This window comes from Humulus lupulus, chromosome 5, assembly GCF_963169125.1.
Source record: "Humulus lupulus chromosome 5, drHumLupu1.1, whole genome shotgun sequence".
Lineage (NCBI taxonomy): Eukaryota > Viridiplantae > Streptophyta > Magnoliopsida > Rosales > Cannabaceae > Humulus > Humulus lupulus.
In genome coordinates, this window is record NC_084797.1 from 91,643,186 (window position 1) to 91,669,973 (window position 26,788).

The following is a 26,788-nucleotide window of genomic DNA, read 5'->3' on the forward strand; positions in this document are numbered from 1 at the left end:
TAAGTTCACTTGTGTTCATTATATACTGATTTAAGCTTTTGAGATTCCCATCCTTATTCCATTGACGAGTTCTTACCGTCAACACCGGCTATGCGTGCAGATCTTCTGAGTGACATCTTCAGCAAAGTTCTAACAGTCGAGAAAAAATGTGTTAGAACTTACCCTAATAGGCTTTAAGGAAAAACTTAGTCTAAGCAAAAATAACTCGAACCTACTAGTTATGATTTCTTATGAAAAAATATGTAAGCCTTATTTATAATTAGGGTGTGTTTCTATACTTAGAAAAATTTGGCCATCTTTATTATTTTCTAAGTATGTTTCTAACCATCCTATCGGACTTAATTCTCAGGCTCGAAACTCGTCGTTGTTCCAAAGTTAACCATATTGAGGGAGGGTTGGGATCAGTGAAATCGTTCCCACTACTATGGCCCCCTAAATTCTCAATAAAGAACCCGGTTCATTGATTTGTATCCACCCTCACCGAACTCAGTCATTATTTATTTATTTAAATTTATTATGATTGTAAAAATAATCAAACTCATGCATGTCATTAAAAAAAATAACAATAACAATAATATTCATTTGGAAAAAGGTTTTCACAAAGTACAATCATAAATGCAAAATAAATAAACTAAACTAACATAACTAGGGTGAATCTAAAAATCAGGATCTCCTACATCTGACCCTTCATCTAACATATCATCATCTATTTCTTCATATTCATCATTATCTTGAGCCTCAAAATTACCTCAGGGGAGATTCATAAAGATTCTATGCTTTTTCTCATTAGTGAATTGAAATTCCAACTTAGAGGTGAACCTAAGTATGAGAAAATAATATCTCATAGCTACCGGTAAATCATCGTCATCATCTATAGTCTCCCATATTTCTTCTAATGTTGAAATTATAGAAGAAAAATCTTTAAAAAGCATAATTACTAGGACATATTGTTCTGTAGCTCTCATCATAATTTGCTTAGTAGTCTGAAGATGGACTATCTCTTTGTGGAACAAGATCAATCTTTGAGTGATTCTTTCTAACACTCCTATTGTATTCCTTGGCTCTCTAATCATTTTCAATGCCTTAATGGCTCAGATATCATGATAGGTCAAGGCTCCATCCATTCTTTACTAAAACATAATGGCTAAAATGTTAGCGAATAACATAAACATAAGCATAATAAACATAACACTTACATTGGCAGTTAGATTCAGAGCTCGTGCGTGTGTATCAAGGAGAACTTCATGCATATGAATTGTGGCTCTGATACAAACTGTAATGATCTGACTATTTCTAAGACCTCGGACCATTAAAAACTTCTAACATGGCTACTATTTTGAAACACATTCATATGAAATAACATAACTTTATTTAAAACCCAAAGTATTGTACGAAATACAAAATATGGTATGGAATATAAAATGTGATATGGGATCCCATTATTATAAAACATAAAACATAAACTTTAATTGTTTAAATACGAATTGTGGAAATACATCAAAACATAATTCAAAAGACTTAAAAATAACGTCATCCTCGATCGTCATGTAGTTCATTCAATCCATTCATCCTTAACACACATGCCAAGCTGCCACGAATCCTTCCTGCCTTCCATGTTCATTTTCCTGCATCATGCTAAAAATAAAGGAATGAGCCTAATGCCCAACAAGGAAAATCTACTAACAACATATATCATAAATCATAAACATAATACTATATCATATACATATACTATAAAACATATGACTATAAAAAAGTATATCATATAGGACTACAATATTAATGGCCATTAACTCATTAACATGGTAAAACCATATAGGTCCTTTGTCTACTAATCGAGGTAGGTTAGATCACACTATAGTATATGATAACCCATCTAGGTCCTCTGTCTCCTAATCGAGGTAGGGTAAATCATAACTCTAAATCATGAAAATGATCAAAATTCTTGGGGCTTGCTATCTAAGCAAGTCATATGCCCAGGCGACTACAAAACATATTCATACTTATATATATCATAACATAAAACATATCATAACATAAACATATAAACACATATTATCTAATCTATTTTCCTTACAAAAAACCGGGATATTTGGGAACAAGAACAAGATTTGGAACACTCCTAAAACCAACAATAGAACCATGAGTCTCTAAAGAAAAAGAGATGAAAGAGAACTAAACCATCAAAAAAGAAACTTACCGGAAAGAACCTTAAGTTTCAAGAAACTTAAACACCTAACCAAGAATCATAAACAAGAGTTAGGATCTAAAAGAAAATAAAAGAAAACTAAAGAACCATGAAGACCTGAACTTAAGGATAGGAATACCTTGAATAACTATGACTTGATCTATACCTCGATGCCAAAATAACACTATATCTCACTTCCCAAGTGTTTAGAAAAGCTTAGATTAGAAAATATTTTTAACCCAAAACCCAAGTGTTTCTCTCTATAGTAAACTTAGCAGCTTGAAGACTCTGAACAATGCTTGAATGATGAATGAAATGGTTGAGTACTAGGTCCTATTTATAGAGTTCAAAGAGTGAAACTAACACCTTTAAATTTGAATAAATAAATGAATATAAAATGAAAAGGATTTAAATTTTTGTTCAACAGATGCCCAGAACTCGGCCAAAATCGTTCAAAGGCAGATCTAAGTGGTTAAGGCTGTTTTTAAATTTAAAATCCTCAAATATTCAAAAATGCACTCCCAGGGGCGATATATCGCCTAGACCATTTTCCCGAGCCCCGTTCGTTCGTTCATGCAAAGACGACATGTTTTCCGTATCTTCCTTACGCGATATATCAACCCCTATAGCTGCGATATATAGACATACGTTGATATATCAAACACGTATTTACACTTTTTCAGCATATTTTGAATTGATTAAATAGCTTTGACAGAGTCAAAACATGATCCTAGCAGCTTCTGGAAGGTTCTAGAGCTTCTAGATCTTTCTTTTAATTAATCTGTTCATCAAAAATACTTAAATCCTTAATAAACATGATTATGATAAGTGTTACATTCTAAATAATTCTATCTAAACCTTAGGTTATAATAAATAATATTTCTAAAACTAGCAATATTAATCAAACCTTATGCTATAATTAATATTTCTAAACTATAGGTTAAACTTATAAAATTCATAACTATTGCTATGAGTTTCCAACTAAGCCCCGGCTTGAACCAAAATCCACGGAAACTAACATACTACAAACTACTACTAACTACTACTACTATCTAGCTAAGTAAAATTTTGGGACACTACACTAGAAGGGTCGATTATAAGGTAATATTGGCTAACTGACCCACTATCAGCTCTATCCTTGCTCTAGCCATCTCTTTAGCCAACTCCTTTTATATCTGTGTAGAGCTAAATAATTGTCTTGGGCCCCTCCGACTCAACACATCTTCCACTACGTTGGCTTTCCCTGGGTGGTAAAGGATATCACAATCATAGTCCTTCACCAACTCTAGCCAATGTCTTTGTCTCATGTTCAAGTCCTTCTGGGTGAAGAAATACTTCAAGCTCTTATGATCAGTGTATATCTCGCATTTTTCTCCATACAAGTAATGTCGCCAAACTTTTAGTGTGAATACTACCACTACCAACTCTAAATCATGAGTAAGGTACCGCTGCTCATACTCTTCAGTTGTTGTGACACATAAGCAATAACCTTCTCATTTTGCATCATCACGCATCCCAATCCCAATCTCGATGTGTCACAGTATACTACAAACTTCCCTCCCTCCGAAGGAAGACTCAACACAGGAGCAGTAATCAGTCGTCACTTCAGTTCCTAGAAGCAGATAAACTTCAGATTCTTCCGTGTCAATTTTGTCATCGGTGCAGCAATCTTCACAGACCCTTCCATGAACTATCTGTAATATCCCGCTAATCCAAGGAAACTCCAAATCTCTGAGGCGTTCCTTGGCCTCTACCAATCTCTCACTGCCTCTACCTTAGCTGGATCCACCTCAACCCCATGTCCACCAATAATGTGTTCAAGGAATGTCACTTCAGGTAGCCAGAGCTCGCACTTCTTAAACTTGGCATACAACCAATGCTCTCTCAATCTTTGCAATACCTGCCGGAGATGTTGTTCATGCTCTGCCTCTGAACTGGAGTAAACCACAATGTCGTCGATGAAGACAATCACGAACTGATTTAAGAAGTTCTTGAACACCCTGTTCATCAGATCCATGAATGTTGCTGGGCCATTGGTCAAACCAAACGACATGACCAAGAACTCATAATGCCCATACCTCGTTCGGAAAGTTGTCTTCAAAATATCCTTGTCCTTGATCCTCAGCTGGTGATAACCAGATTGGAGATCATTCTTCGAGAATACCACCTTTCCCTGCAGCTGATCAAACAGGGCATTGATTCTTGGTAAAGGGTATCTTTTCTTAATGGTCAACTTGTTTAACTCCCTATAGTCTATACACATTCTCAGAGTTCCATCCTTTTTCTTCACAAACAAAATCGGAGCACCCCATGATGAGAAGCTGGGTCTAATAAACACCAAATCTAGAAGTTCTTGCAACTGTATTTTCAACTCCTTCAGTTCCGCCGGAGCCATCCTATATGGTGCCCTTAACACTGGCTTTGTACCTAGCGCTAACTCGATGAAGAACTGAATCTCCCTATGTGACGGCAGTCCTGGTAAATCTTCAGAAAACATATCCAAGAACTCACATACCAATCTGGTCTCTCCCGACCCCACTGGCATAACTCTGGTGGTATCCACCACACTAGCTAGAAAACCTATACAACCTCCCTGTAATAGGTCCCTAGCCCTCAATGCTGATATCATGGGTATGCGGGGTCCATGGACAGCACCCACGAAAACAAAGGGATCCTCACCCTCAGGCTCAAAAGTCACCATCTTCTTCCTACAATCTATAGTAGCCCCATATCTGACTAGTCAATCCATCCCTAGAATCATATCAAAATCATCCATACTCAACTCGATCAAATCAACTAATAGTTCCATACTATCTACCATCACTAGCAGTGCTCTAATTCATCACCTAGATACTACATGTTCCCCTGGAGGCAGTATAGTCCAAAACCCCACAGTATAATACTCACCAGGTCTATACAATCTATCAATTATCTTACTAGAACCAAACAAATGTGTAGCACCAGAGTCAATCAATACAATATATGAAGAGCCAGCGCTAGAAGGCTGACCTGTCACTACCGACGGACTAGCCTCGGCCTCGGCCTCGGCCTGCGTCAAGGTGAACACTCGAGTTGGAGTTAAGCTGTCCACCCTCCCTAGTTCCTCCTTCTTCGCTGTTGGGAAATCCTTCTTGAGGTGTCCCACCACCCCGCACAGATAACAAGCCTTTGCCCGTTATTCGCCCAGATGGCACTTTCTGCATCTCATGCATTCTGGGTAACTTCTCCATGTCTCACTGCCTCCCTAGCAGCCACCCTGAGCACCCCGACCCCTCCTATTAGGACCAACAATGGTCGAAGTGCCAGGGGTCTTCCTCTTCAGATCACTGGGGCCTTCGCCCCTACCAGACCCTATGGATGGAGGCACTGCTCTGGGAACATCCCGTCTTGCAGTGTTTTCCCTCCAAATCTTATTCTCTGCCTCTTCAATGGTAAGATCCTTCTCAACAGCCTGGGCTAAGTTGACTGCCCATGTACTGATGTAATCCTCACGTTCCGGGCTATCATAGCATTAAGCCCTCGGACACACCTGTCCTGTCTGGCCGCATCTGTAGGCACTAAGTCTGTTGCAAACTTTGCTAGCCTATTAAACTTCAGGGCATACTCTGTAACTGTCATGCTGCCCTGTACCAATCCCATGAATTCTTTCACCTTTTCTTCCTTGATTGCAACGTTGTAATACTTCTGATTAAACAGATCTCTGAACCCATCCCAACTCAAAGTAGAAATATCCCAAGTTTGTCATGCCACCTCCCACCAAATGCAGGCATCCTCTCTAAGCATATAGGTGGCACAGGCCACCCTATCATTACCTTCTACCCTCATGAAATCCAGGATGGAGGTGAATATACTCTTCCGCTATTCAACCTTCAGTGGATCTGGTCCTCCCTCAAAGGTTGGAGGATGATGTCTCCTAAACCATTCATAAAGTGTCTCCCACCTGTTCCCAAGCTCAGGTGGTTGTACAAATGGTGCCATAGTAGGTGGCATTATAGGTGCAGCACTCCCTGACAGAGCCTGTTGTCTCAAGAGACGGATCTGCTCTTCCTGACTTTGTAACCGGGCTTGCATATCAGCAAGTATCTGCTGCCAGTTCTCAGGGACTGACAAAGGGTTCTGGCCCTGCTCATCATCTCTAGCCTCAACCCCTGTGTCGACTAATGGTATTGATTGCCTTGGACACATAGCTATCTAAGTTTATCTGCAATCAACGACTCGGCAGTCAGGTAATGATGACAGGTTAACAGTCTTTCCATGGTCAACCATTGAAACTCAACCATCAATATGCAATCAAGATGCAAACAAGCATTTAAACATTCATTCACATGCAGTAGTAATGCTAATAAGCCTGCCTCATCATAATCGCAAAACAGTCAAGGGCCAGGCCCTACAAGTATCTTATGCTCCTTATTCATCATGCAACAAAGCATTTACATTTCACTCAAACATTTAAGCATATAATCACATGTATACAGTTACCAAACCCTGAGTCGAGCTTATCTTTAGCAGCGAGTGTACATGTCAGCCAGTCTTCAAGAACCCTTAAACCTAAATCACTCTGATACCAAGTTGTAACGCCCTGGATAACCAAGACCGTTACACTGTGTATTTTAAAATAGTGCAAGACTTGCTAATCAAGTCGTTTGAACAAAAATGTGATCCTAAGGTCAACTATCAGGTTAGGGTTAAAATATTTTGATCATAAACGGTTAATTTTCATTAACACAGATGCTTGATACATGGGATCCCAAAAACAGGGTATAAGTGGTAATTTACGATCTCAAAAAGTTAATACAACAAAAAGCCACTCTAATGGCAAAATACAAGTTTTAGGGCTCTGTCCCTGTACTTTCCCTCGGCCGTGGCGAACGTCAACTGACTATGTACACTTCACCCCCAGAGCCCTCCAACTCATGGTTGGTCCAGCTTCCCTTTGCCTTTACCTGCACCACGTAGCACTCGTGAGCCAAGGCCCAGCAAGAAAACCATAACCAGCAAGCACATATAACAATCATAGTATTCAATCAATCTTAACACAACCAGTTCAACTATATAACAAAATACAAGTATTAAAATAACCAATGGTACACATATAATCTCAAGTTCATATCTTATCCAGTTTCACAAGTGTTCAAGGTTGGCACGCTTAGGCCGAGCCCTCTGTTTATCTAGTTGACCCCGGCTTGCTAAGGCCGAGCTGCGTTTAGTATGCTTATCATCATCCCTGACACCCTTAGGTCGTTCATTTTCATATAACATAACAATTGTACAATCACATAATACACATATTCAATTATTTGGAACCTCAGTCATGTTCACAACGACAAGGGTGAAGTTTTCTTACCTCGAATCCTGACCGAAGAATTAAGAACGGTCTCGAGCACGATCCTCAGTCCTGAGCCTTATCAATAAACCTAGTCACAGTGTTAATGGGTAACCATCAATTCCTAACCCAAATAAATGTTTATGAAACTAAAACTAGCCTCCGGGACCTCGAATACTATTAAACCGGGTAGTAGAATTCGTCTCGGGCGCTTAGGCTCGAACCCCCGAGCCTCCCCAAGCCTAAAAACTTTCCTAGGACAATGCTCCCTAGGCGGGCCACGACCTGGCCCTGAGGGTCGCGGCGCGCCTCAAATCAGAGGCGCAAACACATGCCTCTAGAGGGAGGCGAGTCGCGACTTGCCCCCCTAGGGCCACGGCGTGCCCTCTAGTAAGCATGCCCTCCCATGGCCTTCTGAGCATGCGGGCCGCGGCGCCCAAGAACTGGGTCGTGGTGCGCCCCCGCATACCCAGAAATCCTTAGGTTTCCAGCATGCTTCCCCAACCTCCAGCCCAAAAATCCAATTAATTATGCTCCCAACTTCCAACTAAATTTCAGGAGCGAGTTCAAGACTCCTAACCATATATTTTAAGCATATTGTATCATATGAAACTCTACTGAAACTTCCAATCCAACCATCAACAAATCACTATCTAAGAACCTAAACCAATTGATCATAAAAACCAGAATTCTTAACAAAAACCAAACAAAATCCTTACCTCAATGGCAGCTAAACCCTAAACTTCAATCCTTGAGCTTAAATTCCCAAGCTTCCCAGCTGTATTCCCTGGTTTTATCCTGCAGTTCATCAAGAATTCTTCAAGCATAAGAGAGGGGGAGGGAAATCATGTAAGAGGAAAGGGAGAGAGTGTTTGGGACTTTTAGTGTATTCTGATACATTCCCAAGTCTTCTCTATGTATATCCTTAACCCATAAAAGACCTCTTTGCCCCTTTAAGTTTATTCAGCCCTCTAATGGTTTATAAGGGTAAAATGGTCATTTCCCCCCGGTTTCTGCTAATTCCTCAAGTGTTCCTATTATTAACCAATTAATCCTGTCACGTTTAATAAATTACCAAATACTTATTCATTATTCAATAAATTCCAAAATATTATCTAAATTCCCAAAATACCCCTAGGCTCCCCCAAGCCGAGTATTAAACCTCGATGGGACTATTTTGCTAATCCGCTCACTAGGATTGTCTCGAGCCATATACTGCAAATATATCCACATATAATCACATGAATGCCCTCAACGGGCCAAAATTACAAATATGCCCTTATGAACAGTAAAGGGTCCACGTGCATATTTAATACTCATAAACATACATATAATATACTCACATAATTATATTGATCATGCTTGCCACATAGTCACACATTTAATTAACTAAACACACATATAAACCAATTATGCCCTCCTGGCATGCTAATCAAGGCACCAAACCCTATTAGCAATTTTGGGTCGTTACAACTAAGGCCCATACTTCCATAAAAGTTCCAAAAGATAGGAATTAAAACCTTCATTTTATTAATTGATTAGGCCCACTATAGTCATGCAAAGCAAATGGGCATTCACAAGTGAAACCACCCACAAGAGAGAAATTTAAACTTTACATTTTCTAGTGGGCCCAAATAAAACCTATCATTTTATGAATATTTTATTTGGAAAAATCCATATATTAAGCAAACATATGGGTCACTATATGCATCTAACCCCAATTGCAAAAATATCACATATAGTGCAAATAGACATGTTATAATTGGATGGGTCTAATCATGTTACTATATGAGCAAGTCTATGAATTTTATGCAAAAATACCAAAATTTATTTCATTTTCAAAAATACCACAATTAATTTTCTAGAATTTATCAAAAAATCCGAATTAATTAATTTTTTACAAAAATAAGTCAATTTAAATAAAATTTATCAACAATGAACAAAAGTTAATTTAAATTTCATTTATCAACAATCAACTTGGTTTAGGTTAATTTGAAAAATATTAATTTAATTTATATAGGATTTATCAACAATTAACCACAATTAATTTAAATCTCATTTATTAAAGAAATATTTTATTAATTGATTTGAAAAACGTGATATTTTTAAAAACTAACCAGTTATAAATTTTTAAAACAAATATCATCTGCTGTTCTTGAGAAAATATCTTAAACAGTTAAACAAATTCAAATATCTATAAAAATATCTAATCAACAAATTTTCAAATTTCAAATAATTTAAATATTAAAATCCATAGAATAATCAGATATTAATATCTTTAAATATCAGATTTAAAAAAAAATATCAAGTATTAAAAAATATCTTAAATATCTGATAACATAATTCTAATATTTTAATATATTAAAATATTTAAAATTAATTAGTTAACCTATTTTTAAATTTGAATTTGAATCTTTGTAGAAAATATCTATTTTTAAAAGATCAAACAACAAAAATATCATATTTCAAAAAATATATTTTTAAATAATAGAACAAAACTTATATTTTTATATTAACCTATTAAAAAGACATTCAAAAATCAAATTTTAAGAAAAAAATTAACGCAAGCCGCAGCCAGGGAAAGTTGGTGGCCGCGGCCACGGGAGTATCTGGGCAAAAATTCGCGTGCTGGCTGCGGCCACGGGTTTAAGGTGGTCGCGGCTACTAGCGTCTGTCTCCCAGGCCGCGACCCACGAAAAATGGTGGTCGCGACCACTTCCCGAGAAAAAACATTGAATAAAATTTGTGTAATTTTTCAAGCCAAAAATGTTTTCTAAATAATTTTTCCCATGTTTTACATCAAATAAAGCATTTATATAAAAATTATTTGCAAAGAAAATACAACAAAATAACCCAAATATGCTAATAATCACATAAAATTCAATATGCATAAAAAAAATATATGAAATCTACCCAATTACTCAACACATCAAATAATTCAATTTTACCATGTTCGTGCTTGAAAATAAAGATTATCAAAGGCTCTGAGGCCAGTGTTGGGAAAAATTATACAAGATCTTGTTTATTTTCATGTAAATCTTATATTAAACAAATTAATATGAGACAACCTAGAACATGTTTCTAAAATTGAACTCAAAGAGAAATAATGATAAGAACACTTACATTATACGCGGCGGAATGAATGAGTCATTCCTTCAGTTTATCTAACCCTTGTATCCTTTCTGTCGTAGGGTATCACCAAGAAACTGAACTGTTCTTCAATTTTGTTCACACCATGATACTCAGTTCCTCCATCTATGTATAAGTTAATGATTTTAGTTTGAAAATAGTTTTCAACTAAATTTTTGAAATGTAAGAATAATGTAGGAACTTCAGATTTTTCTTTGAGTAAATAGAGCCATTTATATTTTGTAAAATGATCCACAAAGATAACATAATAATGAGATTGATCAAAACCAGTAATGGGAGCAAGACCCCAAACATCTGAATAAATTAGTTCACGAGGTTTATGTTGGGAAACTTATACATGATCTTTATTTATTTTCATGTAGATCTAATATTAAACAAGTTAATATGAGACAACCTAGAACATGTTTCTAAAATTGAATTCAAAGAGAAATAATGGTAAGAATACTTACATTATACGCAGTGAAATAATAGAGTCATTCCTTTAGTTTCTCTAACCCTTATATCCTTTCCGTCGCAGAGTATTACTAAGAAACTAAGCCGTTCTTCAATTTTCTTCACAGTCTTCCAAAGTATCCTTAGAATCACCTTGATTAGAGTGGGAAATTCTCAACACATGAGATAAATACAAAGAGAAGAAGAATAGAAGAGAAAATTTGAGGCTTAGAAAAGGACTTATGTTGTCGAGAGAATCTAAAACCAAGAGCATCAAAACTAGATCTTCTGATCTTCTCAAAAACTTGTTTTTTCATCTCTCACTTAGCATTTCTTTTATAGGCTCAATTAGGTCATTTATTTAATTAAAATATCAATAAAATAATAGCCAATAATCAGCCCTAGGTCAAAATTATCATGGGCCATAGGCCCGTGAAATTTTCCTGTTAATTATAAACCTGTTGGACTTAAAATCAAAGCATGTATTATTTTCTATTGATTTAATTAATTAAATAATTATTTAAATCCATTATCAAATTAATTATTTATAATTTGAACCTTGATTTAAACTTATTTATTAATTTAGACACCAATTTATCTTAATTAATAAATCTGCCATAATTTCTCTTTTCTTCTCTAAATTACATAACTCTGTGCAACTATCCAAAATTGACCTAGTAAACTTTGATAATTCTAATTGATAATTAAATCAACTAATTGAGACTATCTAGATGATTTATCCAAGGTACAGTGGGGACCATGGGCCTATGAAATCAAGCTCCAATAAATTATCATAAATTTAACAAATAAATTGACTAACTTATTAATTCCTCGTGACTCCACTAAAAACTCAGAATTGCACTCTTGAATTCATAGGACGTTTTATAAGCAATATAGATACGTTATTAATTATTTATTGTTACAACCATAATTTTCACTCAATCCTCTATAGATGGTCTATAATGAGGTGGGACTAAAATATTGTTTTACCCCTCATTGTATTTTATCTTTAAAACACTTAGTTCCTTGTAAATGATATTTCAGTAAACTAATATTAATTGCTAAAATGAGATCTCTATCATTTAGCACGTTGAACCAAACTAAAAGGAAACCATCATTTCACTTCTTCATCAGAAGCTATAGATGTTCATATCTATGATTAACACTCCCACTAAATTATACTGCTGAGTTTCCAAGATGTAAGTATGGGCTAGTCCGTAGGATAAGCTGGTAACGAGCAAGTCAAAGAACTCAAATAGTACAATGAGTTAGAATACTAACCACTCAGAATTGAGATTGAATTGACCTATGGTCAACTATATGATATGAATAGAATAGATGATCACAGTATGTTTACTTATCCTATCTACTGTCAATATCGATCCAGTCCGATGTAACAAATAAATCTAATCTTATCTACTTTGCTAATGTTCTGGAAAGAACATAACACTACAATCTGTAAGTAGATCATACATAGATTGACAAGTCAGTGTAAATCATGTGCACTGACTAATCTTAGGACTAACTTATTTTGAACATATAATCATATTTATATTCCACTGTGATTATGTCACTATAAATATGATTAGCTATATGCTAGAGATTTAATAAAATTTTATGAAAATAAAACATGTGAGCAAAGTGATTAACCAAGTCAAAAATTGATTTTGATAATAAAATGAGATTACAAAGAAATTGGAATTTAATTAGGGCATAAAATCCCAACAAATGCTGGGGTTGTGAATAGTAGTCGGGGCCAGAATCCTCCATCTGCCCCCTATGATTGGCAGCAGATGTTTGCTGACATGCAGACTAGACTGCAAAATCAAGAGGAAGAGATTAGATGGTTGTGACAACGGGTTCCATCAGGGAATGTCGCTCCATATGTTTCGACAACAATGGAATCATTTTTGGTTCAGCCTGAGGGTGGAAACAGATGGGAACTATTGTATGAAAGATTCCAGAGGCATCATCCTCCAATTTTCAAAGGGGGCTTAGATCCGTTCAGAGATGAACAGTGGATGGACATGGTTTGGACCATCCTTGACTATATAGGAGCGGAAGGCAATGATAAAGTGGCTTGTGCCACGTACATGCTGCGGAAGGAGCCCGAACGTGGTGGGAGGTCATATCCCAGACCCGGAATGTTGTCATGATGGGTTGGGAGGAATTCATGCAATTTTTCAACAAAAGGTAATATTGTGACGCTGTTTGAATCGCGAAGACCAATGAGTTTATGAATTTGGCTCAAGATAGTAAGACATTGACAAAGTATGTGAATTTGATAGATTGGCCAAATTCGCTTTTGGTTTGGTACCAATAGATGTGGCCCAGAAAGAATGATTCATTCAAGAACTGAACCTTGAGGTAGCTTAGAGAGTTAGGGTCGCTCCAGTGCATAAGATTTCTACCTACGCTTAGGCGGTAGGGAGGGCCCTTGCTATGGAAGATGTAGAGGTGAGATATGGAGCGAGAGTGTCGTGGCGCAGGAAGCTCAGGTAATTTTACCCCTGTTTTTGGGACCAGGTAAGGGCGGAGGCCCTAGCAACCAGAAGAGAAAGACCCCTGATAGTGCTACTACTTTTGGTCCTAACAGGAGGGGTCATAGTATTCAGAGTAGCTGCCACAACGATAATGAGGTCTGGAGAAGTTATCTAGTGTGCGTCAAGTCAAGGAGACGCCATCTGGGAAAATGTCGAGCAAAGGCATTGTTGACGGCAGAAACTCGTCAACAAAATATGGATGGAAAACTCAAAGACTTAATCAATGTCTTCTGAACGCAGAGGAACTTATAGAAATTTGAAAGAAATTGCAAGTGAACCGTAGAAGAAAAACTCGTATATTGCTCTTAGAATAATATGATATTACAAGAATTTTCCAACCCCTTAGTTTGAGGGGTCGAACCCTATTTATAGATGAGCTCTAATGGCCCTTGATACAAGGTAGTCCCAGGGGACAAGATCGTACATAGGTACATTGTCAGGGTAGTGGTGCAGGGCATAGTGATGCAGAGAGTCATGGTGTCGACTCTAGCACATGGTCAGGGATGTACAGAACATGCTAACACTTCCCATACTAATTCGTATCACCACTACTTTTCGGATACAGATTTCAGAATCACGCATTTGACTCCTTTATTGTCGTATACCCCATACTCGTACATGTGCCTTGTACCTGATGGTCCTCCTATCATTTCCAAGGCATTAATTCCCCTTAAACCTCCTTATATCTTCATGTGTATGATAGCTTGTAGTATGTCATGAATGACATACTCAGTTGTCTTTATCCATTCTAGTTTGACATGGAATGATTGCTTGGTCTTTCCTAGTGTTGCTCTCACGCAGGCGCATAAAGGCGAGACATGGCGCCTCGCGAACCCAGCTCTTCTCGACATCTTGGGTTCTCAACACTTCTAGAAAACTTGGCATTTCGACATCCAAGAACATCGTGCCATGTGCAAGTCACACCCCAAGTCGCTCAAAGGTGTTGCGAGGCCCCCCTTCACACCAAGTCACGCGGGCATTAGCTCTTCTCCATGCGCAAGTCGCGCCCTAAGGCGCTCGAAGAGTGAGGCCCTCCTACACACCGAGTCACGCGGGCGTTAGCTTATCTCCATGCGCAGGTCATGCCCTAAGGCGCTCAAAGGTATTAGGCCTCACTATGCATGGCCCTCCTGCACACCGAGTCACGCGGACGTTAGCTCATCTTCATGTGCGGGTCGCATCCTAAGGCTCTCGATGGTATCGCGAGGCCCTCCTGCACACTGAGTCACGTGGGAGTTAGCTCATCTCCATGCGCTGGTCGTGCCCTAAGGCGCTCGAAGGTATCGGGCCTCGCTATGAGAGGTCCTTCTTCACACCAAGTCACGCGGGCGACCCTAGGCGCCTAAAGATGCATCGAGGCCTTATTTCACGCCGAGCTACATTTGCAGCACCTATGAGGGGGTTCCTTATGCATTTGGTCTCACTTAGCGAGGCCCTTATCAAATGGTGCACGCATCTCAAAACTCCTCCATGGTGACATCGCGGGAGAGACTTGCGTGCGTCTCAGCATCTAGGCACACATGTGCGACAAGGAGTCCCTCAACTCGGTAAGATTGACCTTTCTCTTCTCTCTGACCTTCGGAGGGGCCATAGGAGGTGTCGTCCTTACTTCTGACCTCCTCCCATTGAGTTTTTCTCTTAGGTCAGGCAGGGCCTCCTTAGAGGTGACTTCGGCTTCGTTCTTACGACCATCGTTGTCCCTCTGCCTTTGCTCCTGGGGGTATTTCGCCGGCCTAGGTCCCTCATGGTACTTTGTCTGGGGAGTGTTGCTGGTGGAAATTCAGGTTCTCCCATCATCCACGGGGACATTGGTTTCCCCTCTTTCTCGCTCTTTCTATTTATGCTTTGTAAGGGGTATGCTCAACTTTCCTTGCAGAAGGTCATTTAAAACCTCCTGCATGTTCTCTAACATGGTTTCCAGCCTTCGGTTCTTTTTGTGTAACTCGCAAATCTTGTCCTCATAGAAGTGAGTCCTTGAACTGGAACTCACAAAGTGTACTTGGGGATTCTTGCCTGGCCTACGCGTCGAGGGACCCGGGTCTCGCTCGCCAGAGCGTGGTGCCACCGAGGGCCGAGGATGTGGGTGCGCTGGTGGCTCTGGATGACGTCCGTCGGGCCGGACAGCCAGGGATGATGCTTCCTTCTCCTCCCTTGGGGGAGGACATTCCTCTGGCATATCTCCAAGCTTAGGCGGAGGAGGATCTTTCCTGGAGGCCCTCAGTTGTTCTCCGATCTACCTGAACATCTTGTAGTTGCCGCAAGCATTTTGAATGCCTTGGCATTTTTCCTTGTTGGAAGTGATGAAAGAACGTTGTCTTGATGCTTGTCCTTCCCACAGACGGCGCCAAATTGTTGACGGCAGAAACTCGTCAATGAAATATGGATCGAAAACTTGGTGTTTCGGCATCCAAGAACATTGGGCAATGTGCGGGTCGCACCCCAAGGCGCTCGAAGGTGTCAGGCCTCGCAATGCAAGGCCCCCCTTCACATTAAGTCACGCGGGTGTTAGCTCATCTCCATGTGCGGGTCGCACCCTAAGGCGCTCAAAGAGTGAGGCCCTCCTACACACCAAGTCACGCGGGCGTTTTCTCATCTCCATGCGCAGGTTGCGCCCTATGGCGCTTGAAGGTATCGAGCCTCGTTATGCAAGGCCCTCCTGCACACCGAGTCACGCAGGCATTAGCTCATCTCCATGCGCGGGTTGCACCCTAAGGCGCTGGAAGGTATCGGGCGTCGCTATGCGAGGCCCTCCCGCCCACCGAGTCACGCGGGTGTTAGCTCATCTCCATGCGTGGGTCGCGCCCTAAGGCGCTCGAAGGTATCGGGCCTCGCTATGCGAGGCCCTTCTTCACAAAAAGTCACGCGGGTGACCCTAGGCGCCTGGAGATGCATCGAGGCCTTCTTTCACGCTAAGCTACACTGGCAGCACCTATGAGGGGGTGCCTTATGCATCCGGTCTCGCTTAGCGAGGCCCTTAGAAAATGGTGTGCGCGTTTCAAAACTCCTCCATGGTGACATCACGGGAAAGACTTACGCGCGTCTTAGCATCTAGGAACACATGCGTGACAAGCCTTTCTATGTGAGGTCGTTGTGCACGCCTCCACACTTACGCGCATATGTACGTCACGCCTCACCTGGCGAGGCCATTGGTTGGGGAGCCATGCATGCTCAGCGCGAGGTCCATGATTCCTTGGCGGCACCTATGTGGGCATGCCTCAAAGCACCGTTCTGTCAGCATGTGTTTCATGGTCTTTAACATCCTTTGTAATTTAGAGGCTCTCTTGAAGGGACTTCACAAGGGAAAAATTACCACATTCACATGAATGTTTTCTATGTGGAATAGTTGGGCACATCAAGAAGCATTGCCCAAAATCGAAGATAAAAGAATCAAGGAGTACAGATAGCTTGACCTCAACTCGAGAGTCTGCCTGGAGGAAGCTAGAGCCCAAAGCTGGTCCCTCGAAAATGGCAGGTTGGCGTTGTAGTTCTCGTTCCTTTATATTGTACTGACTGAGTTTTGTGTTACGTACCTCTTAGTAGAGATATATACATTTGATACCTACCGTATAAATATTACGCTATGGGGCTTGAGATTTTACGTTTGCTAGGAAAATTGGTAATTTCAAGGGAATGGGACAGAGTATTACAGGTAGAAAATTTGCAGTAAGAATTGGTTGGGATTGTTATATGATTATCTCGGTATGATCCTATGTATGGATTAATTTGCCAATAAGGGACAACCATGGACTGTAAGAGAGAATGGTGACTTCCAGGTTTAAAAGGAGAGGACTCGGCTGCGATTACAGGACGCCTAGCCATTGTGGTAGGTACCACTATGGTTATGTTAGCTAGACCAAAGGGAAACTGGATCGGTCAATGGGATTTCAGATGGGTTGACAAGGATTTTTCAGGATTGCAGTCGCAACTAGGAAATTTAGTGTGCTATGGTAATAAGGCAAAAATAGAACCTGTACCAGAGACATCATGAAGAATGACGCTAGTTGAGCAGCTAGAATAAAAGGTTAAGTCAAAGGAGTTACTTGACTTAAAGGTAATTAGACGGAGCATCTTACCATGGGACATGTCACGCCATGGGTTAAGGAGAAGGCCAAATCTGCAAGAGTACGTACTGTATGTGGAAAGCCAAATAAGGTATTTGTTAAGAATAGATACCCATCACCAAGGATGAAGGATTTATCCAGACAAGTCATAACTAGCTCAATCAAGAATGTTTTGGACCACTTCCGGTTAAGAACAGAATATGAGTAATACCTTTATTGATACTACTGAGATTGAGGAAGCAGGGATTAAAGGTAAGGCTCCAGAAGGGATAAGTTATGCTTTCTCTTGATGATATTCAAGGTCACATTATAGGAAGTGATGGGATTGCATATGATTCAGTTAAGATAAAAGCCGCAAGGAAATTGTTAAAGGAATGCCTTGGGGGGTTAGAAACACGGTGAGACTGGTGAGACACCTCAAATTTTACCCGAAGCACCTTCGGGGATTGTTATACCCTTGATTAAAGTAACATAGAGACATAAAGTTTGTTTGAATGGATAGTTGTGTGCCGGATTCTAAGAGATTGAAATAAGGGTTGATTCGCATGCCATGGTATTAGGATATGCACTGGATATGCTAGTACAGGAGGACGGTGCAGTGGACACTGTCCTTGCTTAGAACATGGAATAATAGTGTGGTGCATCAAGGATTAGGGTGTGCCTGTATATACACTGAAAGAGTGATTTTGTTTGTTGACCTTGATTTTGGTCAACTGACAAGGAGTCAGAAATGCTTGATGTGGACAGATATGTTAGAATGAATGTAATGACAAAAACAATAAAGCACACAAGAATTTATAGTGGTTCGGCCCCAGAAATTGGTAATAACCTACGTCCACTTGAGCTATTATTGATATGGGATTCAAAGGAGTGATCAAAGAACTAGGGTTCTATGAGTTTCACCGACCTCTGAATCATAAACAATATATCATAATGTATTCGCGCTAATTCTCTCATAAATCTATACTCTCAAGTAATTAAAAAGCAAAAAAGTCCCCTCCCTTGAGCTACCCTTTTCTTATTTATAGGCTCAAGGAGGGTTACAAGAATCTGTTACAGATATTATTTCCTAAATAATCGGATACTCAGGAAATCATGGGAGACAATCTCGGATATGATCACTGCACAAGATTTTCTCCAAATATAGTGAGTAGACGACCAAGCTGGTCGTGCATAACGTTTGAGCGTTGCACCATGGAGATCTTTCTGGTCGATGGTCGAACAAGACTTCCGCCAGGTGTCAGCCACGTGTACTAAATGCCTACCATGTCACCCATACATGTTTTTTGGATAACATTTGCCCCCTAAGTTTGTTTAGTGCGATCAGCAATAAAGAAACTTTAGGGAAACAGCCGTTCATGTGCCCCACGAAATCTGTCAGAGTCTTCATGCGTTTTTGAAAACCATGACTTAATTATGTCTAATCAAGCCTTTCGGTTTTCAAGAAACCAATTTGACGGCTTATACACTCCTCCACGCTTCGAAAAAGGGAAAGTCATGATTACCACTTTTTGCTATACTTCAACCTTTACAAGTAACCTCCTCTTCTCTCTTATAATCCTTTACTCACTATTTTCGGCCAAGAACTTTTTCAAGAGCTTTGCTCCGGGGCCTAGAATTTTGAAAGATCCAGACGTCCTACTGAAGACCTCTCCGACTCAAAGCTTTTATTTTCTCTGAACCTCCAACCTTTACCCAGGTAATCTCTTGGTCTTTTAAACTCTTTATGATGCCAAGCATGTTGTTACTGTGTTCTGTGATTTCTGGCGTTCTTGAGCAGAAATTTGTGAGGATCTTGTATAGACCATATGATGCTTGAAAAGAGAGTGTATTTCTGCTTTATATAAGTTAGGAGTTAGTTTGATAGTAAGGATCATAGATTTAGGGCGTAAAATCGACGTAAAAATTTGATCTTTAAGCTAGTCGAAAAACTGGGTTTTTCCCGTCCTTTGGGAGTTGAAAAAGTTTCTTTTCAGAAAATGTTTTATTTCCTTTTTGATCTGTTTTTCAAATTGCTAGCACCAAATTTAGTGTATGGATAGGATGCTGCTGGTCAATAGACGCGAGCAATGTTATCCCAATCTCCCACATAAATCTCCAGGCTACGTGTCTTATCTCCTCCTTTGTCTGTTTGCAATTCATATGCAAGACCCTTGGGATGGAGAAAGACCCATTGAAGACGACCTCCTAGCTCAGCTGCTTGAAGGTGAAGAACACCCTTCTACTTTGATACCAGACATTCCTTTCTCTCACCGTAGCCCAAATACCTTTCCAATTCCAACCCAAAGGATGGCTTGTACTAAAACCAAAGATCGGAAAAGAAAAATCCCTAACACCCCCCCGCCAGCCTACTGCTGATGCCCCATCGACCAGTGGTCGAAGCGAAAATACTCATGACGCCAATGTGCAAAGGCATGCCTGTCCTCGACATGCTGCCCAGCCGGATGTCGAGTGGCATGTTGTTCCTGAGAGTAGAGTGACGATCAGGATGATCGCCAACTACTTAAATAAATATAAACTGACAGGGGTGACCCTGGTCAAACCTTCCGTCGACCAAAGGGCCTACAGCGCCTGGTCACGGTTTCAGATTGAGGCAGGTGCCACATTGCCTCTTCACTCATTCTTTCAGGGGGTAGCAAATTATTTTGGAGTTGCCCCCTTTCAAATTATCCCAAATGGATATAGAATGCTTGTCGCACTCTATATCCTTTACAAATTTAAAAAATGGCCAGAGCCCACCCCCCACGAGGTCAACTTCCTCTTTGACCTTAAGTCCAACCCTAACCAAGAAGGCACGGGGTTTTTCCATCTTTGCCACCAAGAAACCGGGCGCACCTTCCTGACTGACACCACCCACATCTCCAATGTGGGGAGGTATCACCAGGAATACTTCCTTACACACGACTTGGTTGCGAACAACCTGGCCTTCACCCAAGGAGGTAAAAATTCTCACGTCGCCAACTTCTTCACTTGGTGTTTTTCTTCCACAATGTCCTGAATTTTCAATGTGTTTCAGGCCCATGGTTGCGTCCAATCCCAACTCCAGGGATGGAGTCAAGGGCGGCACTCTTAACCAGTATGTCGAATGCTGAAAAGAGTGTCAAAAATTTAGTTACAGAGGCCAACCTTAGGTTGGCCGGCCTCTGGAATCTCCAACAAGCGACGAGTGAACCTTCGGTGGAAGATGCTCATGCCGAAGTGGAACCCTAGCAGCAGCCCCAAGCGTCTCCTCCGCGGAGGAGAACAACTAGGGTTACGATCAGCGAACCCGCCGTCCCTCACCGAACAGAGAGACCCTTGGCTCCTGTGGGCAAAGGAAAAAAAAAAGGCTGCTGAGCCTACCGAACTTTCTGACGACTCGTTGGGTGAAAATGGTATACAAATCTCGCTTTTAAACCATTTTCCAACTCCCTCTCATCTATTTGATGGGGATGGCAACTTTAAGAATGCTCCCCCCTTAAATTCATATTTCTTCCAGGCAGTAGGTAGTTCAGTAAATAATGTAACGACCAGTAGTTGTAGCACGGGTACTCTCCTTGTAATCCTTTTACTTTCATTCTTTTACTATGTGTGACCATTTAGTCTCACCACTCGCGTTGCTTCCTTTTGTGCAGATATGGACTCTGAAGACGTTTTTGAGCACTACCAGGCTGCCACTGCCTCTTCTGTCCCGAAGAAGGATAGCAAGAGGGCTTGAGGGGAAAGCAACAAGAACCCCTCGAAGAAGGCTCGAACAGACAATGCTCCAACTACTGCCCCCTCGAAGGAGAACTCGCCACCTCCGCCCTCCCCCGAGCAGCCGACTCCCACTCCTGTCGATCCCCAGTCTTCTTCTAAGGCTCCTAACAGGGAGGCATTGAACACCCCACCCGAAGGCTCCCTGCCCAGCCTCGTGGTCGGCTCAGCCAGGGAGAGGATATACAAGCTCTCCAAGCACAAGCGCAACCAGACAGCCATTACCAAAACTGTCTCCATGGACTAGAACTTGGTTTAGAAGCTCATTTAAGATTGTTAATGGTAACCTTTATCTTGGTTGTGACTGGGTGCTAAGCTAGGGCTCGGGGATCGGATCGCGCTCAAGGAACATCGCTTATATCTAGCTCGTTTGAAAGCCAAAGGTAAGAAAGCTGCACCTGATTATGTGGCTAGGTTGGGACTAAGTGTTCCCTATGTTTGTATGCATTGTTATATGAATGTGTTTAACCATGTGGACACGATGGGACTAAGAGCTCCCTACATTTGTATATCATGTCATGAGATGGTATTATTATGCCATGGGACATGCGATAACCGGCCTAAGAGTGTCGGAATCAATATTTGCGCACAGGGCGCGGCTCGGCTACTGGTAGCTGAGGCAGCTTATCTATCACTGAGCTCGGTTAAGCTGGCCGGAGTCAGTGAGTATTACACTGGGGGCGGCCCAAGAGAGCCGAAGACAGTGTGTTAAATAGAGGGTGCGACTAAGGGCGCTGACCCTGAATATTATTTGATGATGTGATGAACTGCTGATTATGATTGTGAATATTGTGTTATGAACGTGACTTGTTGGCTGTTTGGATAACAAACTGTTAATCTGTCGTGTGATATCACTAATTGGGTAAATGTTATGAAATGTTAAATTCCTGGTTGTGCATTGTGAAATATTTGATAAATGATGTTGATCTTGCTATGTTATCATGCTTTCTTGCTGGGCCTTGGCTCACGGGTGCTACGTGGTGCAGGTAAAGGCAAGGGTAGGCTGAATCAACCATGAGTTGGAGAGCTCTGGGGGCGAGGTGTACATTGTCAGCTGCTCGGCCGCCACGGTCGAGGAATTGTACAGGGACGGAAACCTAAAATGTATATTTTGCCATTAGAGTGGCTTGAATTATTTGTAGCTCTTGGAATTTGTTATAACTAAGACGTCTAAATCCTGTTTCAAGTTTCCATGTATCAAACTGTCATTTTTAATGAAAATAGCCTGTTTGTGACCAAAATCTTTTATTCCTAACCTGTTGATGACATTGAATTCACACTTTGTTTAAATGACTTGACTAGCAAGTCTTGCACTATTTAAAACACACAGTGTAACGGTCTTGGTTATCCAGGGCGTTACAAAAGCGCCAAGCTCAACCATCAAGAATGTGTTCAGCTTGAGCTTGATCTGATCGCCAGCAGGCAGGAGGCGGAGGAGCTTGGAAAACGAGTGCGGGAGCTCGAGGAGGCCGGGGCCAGGGATTTGAAGAAGTACAAGGAAGCCACTCACCTCTGCTTCTATGAATTCTGGAAGCATAACCGGGAGGCTAACTTCGACTACCTGTCTGAACGTTTGAAGAGGACTCTGATGGCGCAGTGCGCCATCCGGCTGGAAGAAGAAGAAAAGGCCAAAGTGCCTGCCTCTCCAGAGATCTCCCTAGCAGGGGGGATTGATGGTGCGGATGCTGAAGCTGGTCCTTCGGCTGACCAAGGCACTCCTCACAACCCTCTAGCTCCTTAAAAAAAATTTCTTTTTTATTTCATTTACACGGCCCACGGGCCGTGCTGTAAAGACAATTTGTTTTTGTTGCTGCAAGGGCAGTTACTTTTTCTTTTATTTGAACAGTTACATCCGAGCAGTTCTGCTCGTGGTGTAAAAGAAATCCTTTTGATATTATAATATTTTATTTTTACTATAATATATGTTCGCATGACCGAACCTAGCATAGTACTTTGGCTTGATTTGACAAAATATGAATTTTGAAAAATACTCTAAGTTCTGTAGCATGCTTTCACTTATTTTGTTCATGTGTTTACATACCTCTTGGTATGCTTTACTATCGATGTACCTTATATGCCCCCCAAGTGACTGAGGAGCTTTAGGTCCTTGGTCACTTGCCTTGACCATGACCTGTACGAACATTACTGCTCGGTAGGAAATGCAACACTTATAATACAGCAAAACAACACACGTAATGAACAAATACTTGTAAAAAAAATTTACAAGGGTTGGCAAGAATGACTGGCTGCGCACAGTCCCTTATAATTCTCATATTAAAAATGGACTAAACATGTCTTTACGAGTGATCTTAAAAAGATCTTACACTTATAAGCGATTAGCCATATAACATGGCAAACCCTTTTTCAAAACTTGTAAAAAGTAAAAATTAATACAAGCCAGTCCTTTATTGATAATACTTGCGCAGGTGTTCTCCGTTCCAATAGCGTGGAACGAGATCTCCATTTAAGCATGCAAGCTTGTAGGTGCCTGGATGAAGGACTTCTTCAATCTGGTAAGGTCCTTCCCAGTTTGGTCCGAGTACTCCAGCAGTTGGGTCGCGGGTGTTTAAGAATACTCATCGAAGAACTAGGTCTCCGATGTTGAACTTTCTTTCTTTCACCTTTGAGTTAAAATACCGGGCGACTTTTTGCTGGTACACAGCTACTCGAAGTTGGGCTCTTTCCCGTTTCTCTTCAAGTGAGTCTAGGGACTCCATCATCAGTTGGCTATTCTGGTCTTGGTCGTATTTGATTCGTCGATGTGAGGGCGGATCTAACTCAACGGGCAACATAGCTTCATACCCGTATGCTAAGGAAAATGGAGTATGACCTGTTGTTGTTCGATGAGAAGTTCTATACGACCACAGTACTTCAGGCAGCTATTCTGGCCATGCTCCTTTAGTGTCTTCGAGCCTTTTATTCAGGGTATCTTTAAGTGTTTTATTCACTACTTCGACTTGCCCATTTGCTTGTGGATGTGCGACTGAAGAAAAGCTTTTGACGATTCCATGCCTTTCGCAGAAGTCTGTGAATAAGTCACTGTCGAACTGGGTTTCGTTGTCTGAGACAATTTTTCGAGGCAAACCATATCGACAAACGATGTTCTTGATGACAAAGTCAAGAACTTTCTTGGTCGTTATGGTAGCGAGCGGCTCAGCTATGACCCATTTGGTGAAGTAGTCGATTGCTACAACTGCGTATTTTACTCCACCCTTTCTCGTTGGCAAGGATCCAATCAAATATATACCCCATACCGTGAAAGGCCAAGGACTCTGCATCTGCTTTAACTCGTTGGGAGCTGCACGTGGGATCTTGGAAAATCTTTGACACTTGTCGCATTTTTGCACAAACTCCATTGAGTCTTCGTTCATAGTCGGCCAGAAATAACCCTACCTCAGAATCTTTTTCGACAAGCTCTACCCCCCAGCGTGGTCCCCATAGAAGCCTTCATGTACTTCTCTCATTAGCTCTTTAGCCTTTTCTGGTGTAATACATCTGAGTCGTGGCATGGAATATCCCCTTCGATACAGAACACCATCGACCAGTATATACCTAGCAGCCTGTCTCTAAAGAGTTCTGGCTTTGTTCCTATCTGCCGGTAATACACCATTCGTGAGATACTCCAAGTATGGTGCCATCCATGTATCCCCCATCCGGATTTCCATATTGGTTTCCTCTGCTCGTATGCTCGGCTCACATAATCTCTCTATTGGCACTATATTTAAAGTGTCAGCGTCTTGCGAGTTTGGCTAAAGCATCTGCATTTGAATTATGATCTCGGGGGATTTGCTGGAGGGTATACTTCTCGAATTGCGCCAACAAATCTCTAGTTTTGTTTAAGTAGGCCACCATTTTGAGGCCCCATGCTTGATATTCCCCTAAGACCTGATTCACTACCAGCTGTGAATCACTGTAGATATCAAGCACTTTTATACTCATATCTTTGGCTAACCTTAGTCCTGCGAGGAGTGCTTCATATTCAGCCTCATTGTTTGATGCGGTGAAATCGAACCTAATAGCGCAGTGAAATCGATGCCCTTCTGGCGTTATCAATATCACTCCTGCTCCTACGTGAGATTTGTTGGACGATCCGTCCGTGAATAACTTCCAATAAGGAGCTTCGACCTGGGGCTCAGGCATACTAGGTCATTCGCACTACTCGTCGTCTGGGAGCTCAAGGAACTCAGCGATAAGGTCAGCCAAGACTTGTCCTTTTACTGCTGCTCGCGGTGAATATGTGATATCGAACTAAGGTCTGTGAAATCCTCACAAACTTTTGGATTTATTAAGGGGGGAGCATTCTTTTGGGCAAGCTTTATTGAGGTCTGTGAAATCCACATAGGTTCGCCATTTGCCGCTAGGCTTAGGAACCAGTACTGGATTAGAGACCCACGAAGGAGAAAACGCCACTCTGATAAACCCATTCTCCTTTAGTCTTTCGACTTCCTCTTTTAAGGCTTTCGATCTATCCTTATCGAGCAGCCTTCTTTTCTGTTGCACAGGTGGAAAACTCTTGTCAACATTCAAGACATGGCTAATAACTGCAGGATCTATCCCAGCCATGTCTTTGTGTGACCAGGCAAAAACTTCCTGGTTCTTTCGCAAAAATTCCACCAGTGCATGCTTCATTGTTGCTTCTAAATTTTTCCCGACCTTTACAACTTTGGTCGGGTCTTTTTCGTCAAGTTGGACCTCTTCCAGGTCCTCGACGGGTCCAACATCTTCCTCAAAATACCTAAAGCGAGGATCTAAATCCCTATCCTCACTTTGGGCAACACCCTATTTGGTGACTCCATCACTGGATTGGGCTTGTGTATCAATAGCCATCTGCAACCTATCTAGGGGAGTGCTCTTCGACGTTCCTCTCTTCGCCTTTATGACTGAGGCATTGTAGCACTCCCTTACTTCCCTCTGATTACCCAACACGCATCCTACCCCTGCGTCTGTCGGGAATTTCAGGGCCAAGTGCCATACTAAGGTGACGGCCTGAAGATCGACCAGTATGGGCCTTCCAATGACAGCATTGTACGCCGAAGGACAATCGACTACTATAAGAGTAGCGAGTAATGTCCTGGTAGCAGGCGCTGTACCTGCAGTCACTGGAAGTCTGATTGACCCTGTTGGAGCGAGTCCTTCATCGGAGAAGCTGTAAATTGTTTGGTTGCAGGGCTCCAAGTCCTTAACGGACAACTTCATGCATTCCAGCGAAGATTTGTACAGGATGTTCGCTGAACTTCCTGTATCAACTAGTACTCTTTTCACCATCATGTTGGTGATTTGAACGTCCACGACCAGCGGATCGGAATGTGGGAACCGGACATGCTGGGCGTCGCTATCAGAGAAGGTTATCTCACCA

At 41.3% G+C, this 26,788-nt stretch overlaps 1 protein-coding gene across 3 annotated transcripts in view; it reads left to right on the forward strand.

The window, feature by feature from the left end:
* Positions 1 to 22,673, forward strand: part of LOC133777522 (magnesium transporter MRS2-A, chloroplastic-like) — a 35,152-nt gene extending 12,479 nt beyond the window's left edge. Inside the window, exons 5-6 of one of the 3 annotated variants that reach the window (XR_009868627.1) lie at positions 21,312 to 22,294; positions 22,419 to 22,673. The gene's annotated coding sequence lies outside the window, so the exon portion shown is untranslated. The remainder of the gene's footprint in view (positions 1 to 21,311; positions 22,295 to 22,418) is intronic. The other 2 variants (XR_009868628.1, XR_009868626.1) reach the window with 2 other exon arrangements.
* The last annotated feature ends 4,115 nt before the right edge of the window (positions 22,674 to 26,788 follow it).